The 5,768-nt window shown below is 38.5% G+C and overlaps 1 pseudogene; it reads left to right on the forward strand.

Annotated features, from left to right (window-relative positions):
* Positions 1 to 2,138: 2,138 nt before the first annotated feature.
* LOC141332996 (dual specificity phosphatase 29-like) lies at positions 2,139 to 5,098 on the forward strand (annotated as a pseudogene).
* Positions 5,099 to 5,768: the final 670 nt, after the last annotated feature.

A 5,768-nucleotide genomic window follows, 5' to 3' on the forward strand; every position in this document is an offset into this window, starting at 1 on the left:
ACGTCACTACCGGTTTGCCAGTTTTTCAGACGCGGAAGTAAAATTCTTTCACAAAAACGACTCTAGAAGCCTTAATAGCGTATTTTGAAGTATATTTTAAAGAAAATCTGGTTCCTACATTATTTTTCTATACATCAATTCACCGGAGTCTCTAACCTGCAATATGCACTTTAAAGCGTCTTTGCCCAGCAGTCAAGTGTCCATTGTCTCTGTAAGGCCTCATAAGTTGAGGCAACAGAGGATAAGCAGAGTCTCCAATTATATGCATTCCCTGTGGAACAAGAGAATGAGGATCTTCTTCAAGAACTCGTCCAACCTCTGTTAGACGAAATGCTCTGGCGTCATGCCAACTCCCAGGGTGACCCACACTGATGTGACAGAAGCGCCGCTCACTGTCACAAAATCCAGTTAAAATTACAGAATAGAATTGCTTCCTATTCAGGTAGGCAAGGGGATTATCACAGTGGGGTCTCCTTATAGGAATGTGACACCCATCCACCGCACATACAGTGTTGGGGAAACCTGCTAAATCGAATTTCAACTTTGACATTTCCAGCCTTTGGCCTCTGGGCCAGGAGATGTGATGGGCCATGTATGTATTAACATAACAACAAAACTCATGGAGATGTTTAGCAAGAGTAGATTCTGAGATGTTGAATCTGTCTGCTACCCCACGGTATGACTCCTGATTGGCCAATGTCCAAAGGCAGAAAAGAACACCGTGTGACTGGCAGTTTGCTTTGCTGTAAATTCATATAAACAGGTCCAAGGGTAGTAATGACATCCTGTATAGGTAGAACATAAGGTTTCAGGAGAATATACCAAATTGTAGTTAAATTATGTTGACTTTATGTATTTCGCACCTCCACTTGTTCTTTGGAAAGCCGGAAATGACTGCAAAATTCTGAGGGACTGTATAGGGGGACAACCTCCTCCACAAATTTTAGTACTTTTGGAACTAATCTATACAATAAAAAAGTACTTATTATTACTGTACTTATTATATACACATGTATTGTAACTCAAAAGTATTGTCATTCAGTGTTTTTTGTAGAACTGGGATAGATTCCAACAATTAAGGTTTGCACAACTGTTGAACATGCAATATAAAAACTTATTTGTATTTGTACTATAAACACAAATGAAGTAGCTTACTCTCCAACAGCAATTACAGATAACTATTTATTGTTTACAGAAGCCTAACATAACACCACTAAACAAAACATAATTTGATTAAGTATAAGCTTGATTTGTAAAACAGTATTTGTTCAGTTACTTTAAAATTAAATAATTTACACATGCACATATATTATTTATAAACTTACCGTCGTTGTTCATTCTGCTGCATTTCTTCCAACAAAAAAGGTATTTCTATAGCTTCCAGTTCATCTGCGACAAAGAAGGCAAACGCCACGTGATCTGCCATGTTTCAGGAAGCAACGAGATCCCCAACGTGTCCGACTTGACGGCTCCGTTTTCAGCTCCTCCCCGACTGCTTTCGGCTAATCTCGTCGATCGGTCTGCGCAGCGCAGCATGAGCTCGAACACACCTATACTTTTCTCAATTATAATCCTACCCAATAAATGAGTTTATAATAATTCAAATGAAAAAAAAGAAAATAACCTATGAATATAAATTTCAATAGAATTTTGAAAAAAAAAAAAAAAAATTACATAGAAAACATTCAGATCAGTTACAAAAAAGGAGAAAAATCCAGTTCTCCATTTAAACCTGGGAATTGAGTTGCTTTCAATGTATAAACCCAAAAGGACTCTCACCCATAATTCTATCTCCTCTCCTAATTGACCTCGAAACATGCTCAATACCCACTATTTTCAATGTCCCGGGATTACCATGATTTTTATCTCTTTAAAGTAAGGCCATGGGGTAATGTGGATTGCAGATTCGTATAGCATTTTTCCTTCAATTTCCTTTTGTCATCCCCATGTAGAAACAACCACAAGGACATTCTTACCGATACACCACAAATGAAGTACTACAATTAATGAATGAATTTATCTTAAACTCACGTCCTGATGTTACATCAATGAATGTGTTTATCTTCACCATATTCTCGCAATGATCTGTAATTTCCTCCATTTGGACCTAACCAAGTATTTAACCTTCTAGAGGAAAGATGACTTCTCACCAGTTTATCATTAAGAGTTGGAGCTCTTTTAAACACAATAGAAGGAGATGTAGGTAGAACTTCCCTGAGGTGGCGATCACTCATCAAGATTTCCCAATTATTTTTTACAATTTTCTTGATTTTATTAGCCTCCGTACTATATTGTGTACCGAAACATACAGAATTCTCAGAATTACTTGATTTTTGCCTCTACTAACATATTTTTATTTATTGTATGCTTTATATATGACACTATTTGTATATCCTCGTTCTTGAAATCTTTGGATCATATCTTGGGCCTTGATTTCAAAATCCTCTTCTTTATCACAAATTCTTTTTAACCACTGAAATTGGCCAAAAGGGATGTTATCTGTCAACCATGGGGGATGGAAGCTATCTGCTCTTAAGATAGTATTTCTATCAGTTTCTTTTCTAAAAATAGTGGTATGCAATTTCCCTTTGTTATCCTTAAATATATTTAAATCCAAAAAATTTGAGTAAATGAAAAATCCAAACTCTGCTTCAAATGTACATTGGTAGTATTTAAGTATGAATGAAAAGCTAACAAATCTACTTCTGAGCCTGACCAAATCAAAATGACATCATCTATAAATCTTCGCAAGATATGGACTGGAATCCGAAAATACAAATCTTTTTTTCCAAAGTCCTAGAAATAAATTAGCATAATTAGGGGGCAAAACAATTAAGCACCCATTGCTGTACCCCTAATTTGTTTATACAGTCAGGTCCATATATATTGGGACACTGACACACTTTTTATAATTTCGGCTCTGTAAGCCACTAGAATAGTTTTAAAATGATACAATCAAGATGAAATTAAAGTGCAGACTTTAAGTATTAATTCAATACAAAAACATAACAGAAAATGCTAAGGAATTACAACCATTTTTATACACAGACCCCCCATTTTCAGGGGCTCAAAAGTAATTGGACAAATAAATATAATCATAAATAAAATGTTCATTTTTAATGTTTTGTTGAGAATCCTTTGCAGGCAATGACTGTCTTAAGTCTGGAACTCATGGACATCACCAGAAACTGGGTTTCCACCTTTGTGGTGCTTTGCCAGGCCTTTACTGCAGCTGACTTCAGTTGTTGTTGGTTTGTGGGTCACACACAAGGAATTGGACTTTAAGACAGGAGTTTCCAGTACAGACACAGTGTTGACATTAAACAATGCATTATATACAGAAGTAGAAATATAGAGGCGAAAAAAAATGTGCTTTGTTTGAAGCGAGAATGGTCTGAGTGTGAATTTTCCTCATTCTGGAGATGTGAAGATCTTGGCGATTGGGCAGGAGAGCACAAATAATCCTCTCAGCAGTCCTAACTGTCCATTGTAGTCTATTCTGCCCTCCAAAGGCAAAGTGCAGTAACTACGTTTAAATTTTTTACATCAGCTAGTCAAACATGTTAATACTCTTTTCTCTGAAACGGGACACAATTTAACCAGGAGAATTTGTCACATTTTAAGCCTTAACTCAGTTTTGACCAAATGTGTAGTTACTGCGCTTTGCCTTTGGAGGGCAGTATTGATGTCAGATTTAGTAGCTTAACCAGACAGTTATGGACGTACACAGGACAGACTCAATGATGGCCATTTATCAAGTGTTTTACAGAGAAAACTGTCTATGAATGGTTTTGTTTACAGTGTGATTCTGTTTGTTTCCTCAGATAAGGTGCTGGTCCACTGCCTTCAAGACGTCAGCCGCTCCTCAACACTTTTTCTGGCATATCTGATGATCCACCATGACATGACGGTGGAGGACGCCATTGATCGTGTGATACACGAAAGACAGATTCAACCCAAAATAGGCTTTTTGAATCACTCCTCAATTTAAAACTCGTGAGGCAGCGAAAATTACAGTCAAGAGTGGAGTTCAACATAGAAAACATAGCGATGCTAGTTCTAGTATCAGAATCTCAAGTGACGTTAAAAAAGCACATCGTCATATCATGACCCACGTGATGCAACTCCTGCAGAAATGCACACTGGACTGGACACCAGTCACTGAGGTCTGGCCCAATGTCTTCATAGCAAATCAGTAAGTCTACAATTGAAATAAAATATTATACTAATAAATGTGGTGAAGTAATAATGTAATACAGTAATCACACATAATGCAGTTGTGTCCTCTTTAGTGAAAGACTAATGGAGGCTGTGGTGTTTTTGTGCAGACAGACAGCAATGGACCGAGTCAGACTGAAGGAGATGGGTGTTACTCACATCCTGAACGCTGCGGCTGTAAAGAAGAGTCTGAAGATATCGTTAGGAAAGCCAAGCAAGGAAGACCTGCTAGAAAAGGTCAATACAGAGGCGAAATATTACGAAGGCATAAACATCACTTACTATGGTGTGTCTGTAATGGACGAGCACTTCGTCCCAGCTGCGAAATTCATTCACAAGGCCCTCAGTAACCCAGAGAGTAAGAGCTGAAACACACTATTTATCATCTATCACTTCATCAAGTGTGCTATAGTGACAAAGTGTCTAGGAATGAGTTTGTTTTGAGTATCTTGTCTTTATTTCCTCAGATAAGGTGTTACACTCTCCAGCACTTTTTCTGGCGTATCTGATGATCCAACATAATTTAATGCTGGAGGACGCTATTGTCCGCATCATAAAGGTGAGACATGTCAGACTCAGCATTGGCTTCGTGAAGCAGATAATAATCCTCAACTCAAAGCTGGTGTCAGCAAAAACTATAGTTAAAATCCAGAGCACAGATTCAAAAAAAAAAAAAAAAAAGTCATTAAACAATTACAAATACAAACCCCTTTTTGTCCAAAATTTTGGTTAAAACTAAATCTTTAAAAAATATATATATTTGTATTTTTTTTTATGTTTTTCCAGCTCTTCCTCATCCATACTAAAAAAATAAAATAACTTTCATTAAATGTCTGCTTTCTCTTTCCCTGTGAGAAGTGTGTCTCTGAAGACAACCTAAATATTCAAGATAACATTACAGTGTTCTTACTTTTTATACCTCTGTTTTGTTTTTTAATCATTCAATTAAAATAATTGTCTAGAATAACTAGTATACATTTTGCTCAAGCAAAACGTTCTGATGAAGGACTTTACATTGTATGAGAGCACATCTAGCACAGATAGATTCAGACAGACGAGGGCGGTGGGAGGGAAGTCTATACAGGTCAGTGGCTCAGAGAAAAAGTCAATTAAGTCACATGAGTTGTCTTGGGCAAGATCCGAGAAGAAGTCTATTAAATCCCCAGAATTAGATCCAAGCTCACCCTCAGCGGTGGTGCACTGGGCAGGGCTCTCTGTCGCCCTCTCTTGCTCCACGTGACCATCCACCGTCACGGATGTTGATGCCGGCTCTCGCACCTGGTCAGATGGGTCAGGCTCTGTCGCTCTCGGCTCTGGCACTCCATCTGCGGTGGGCTCAGGCTGTAACTCCGCATGTCGGGGTGATGTTTGGCTGGGTTCTGGGTCGTGAGTGGGGTTGACGTCCTCCTCGATGACGCCAACAGTCCAGGAAGATTGGCAGGACGCCAACACCCACTCAATGTAGTCCGGCAGGCTCTCCTGAGGACCCTCCCCGGATAGCAGCGCCTTGGTGGTGGGATTCAGTCCTACGTAATAGTAGATGCATAGGC

This window comes from Garra rufa, chromosome 4, assembly GCF_049309525.1.
Source record: "Garra rufa chromosome 4, GarRuf1.0, whole genome shotgun sequence".
Classification (NCBI taxonomy): Eukaryota; Metazoa; Chordata; class Actinopteri; order Cypriniformes; family Cyprinidae; genus Garra; species Garra rufa.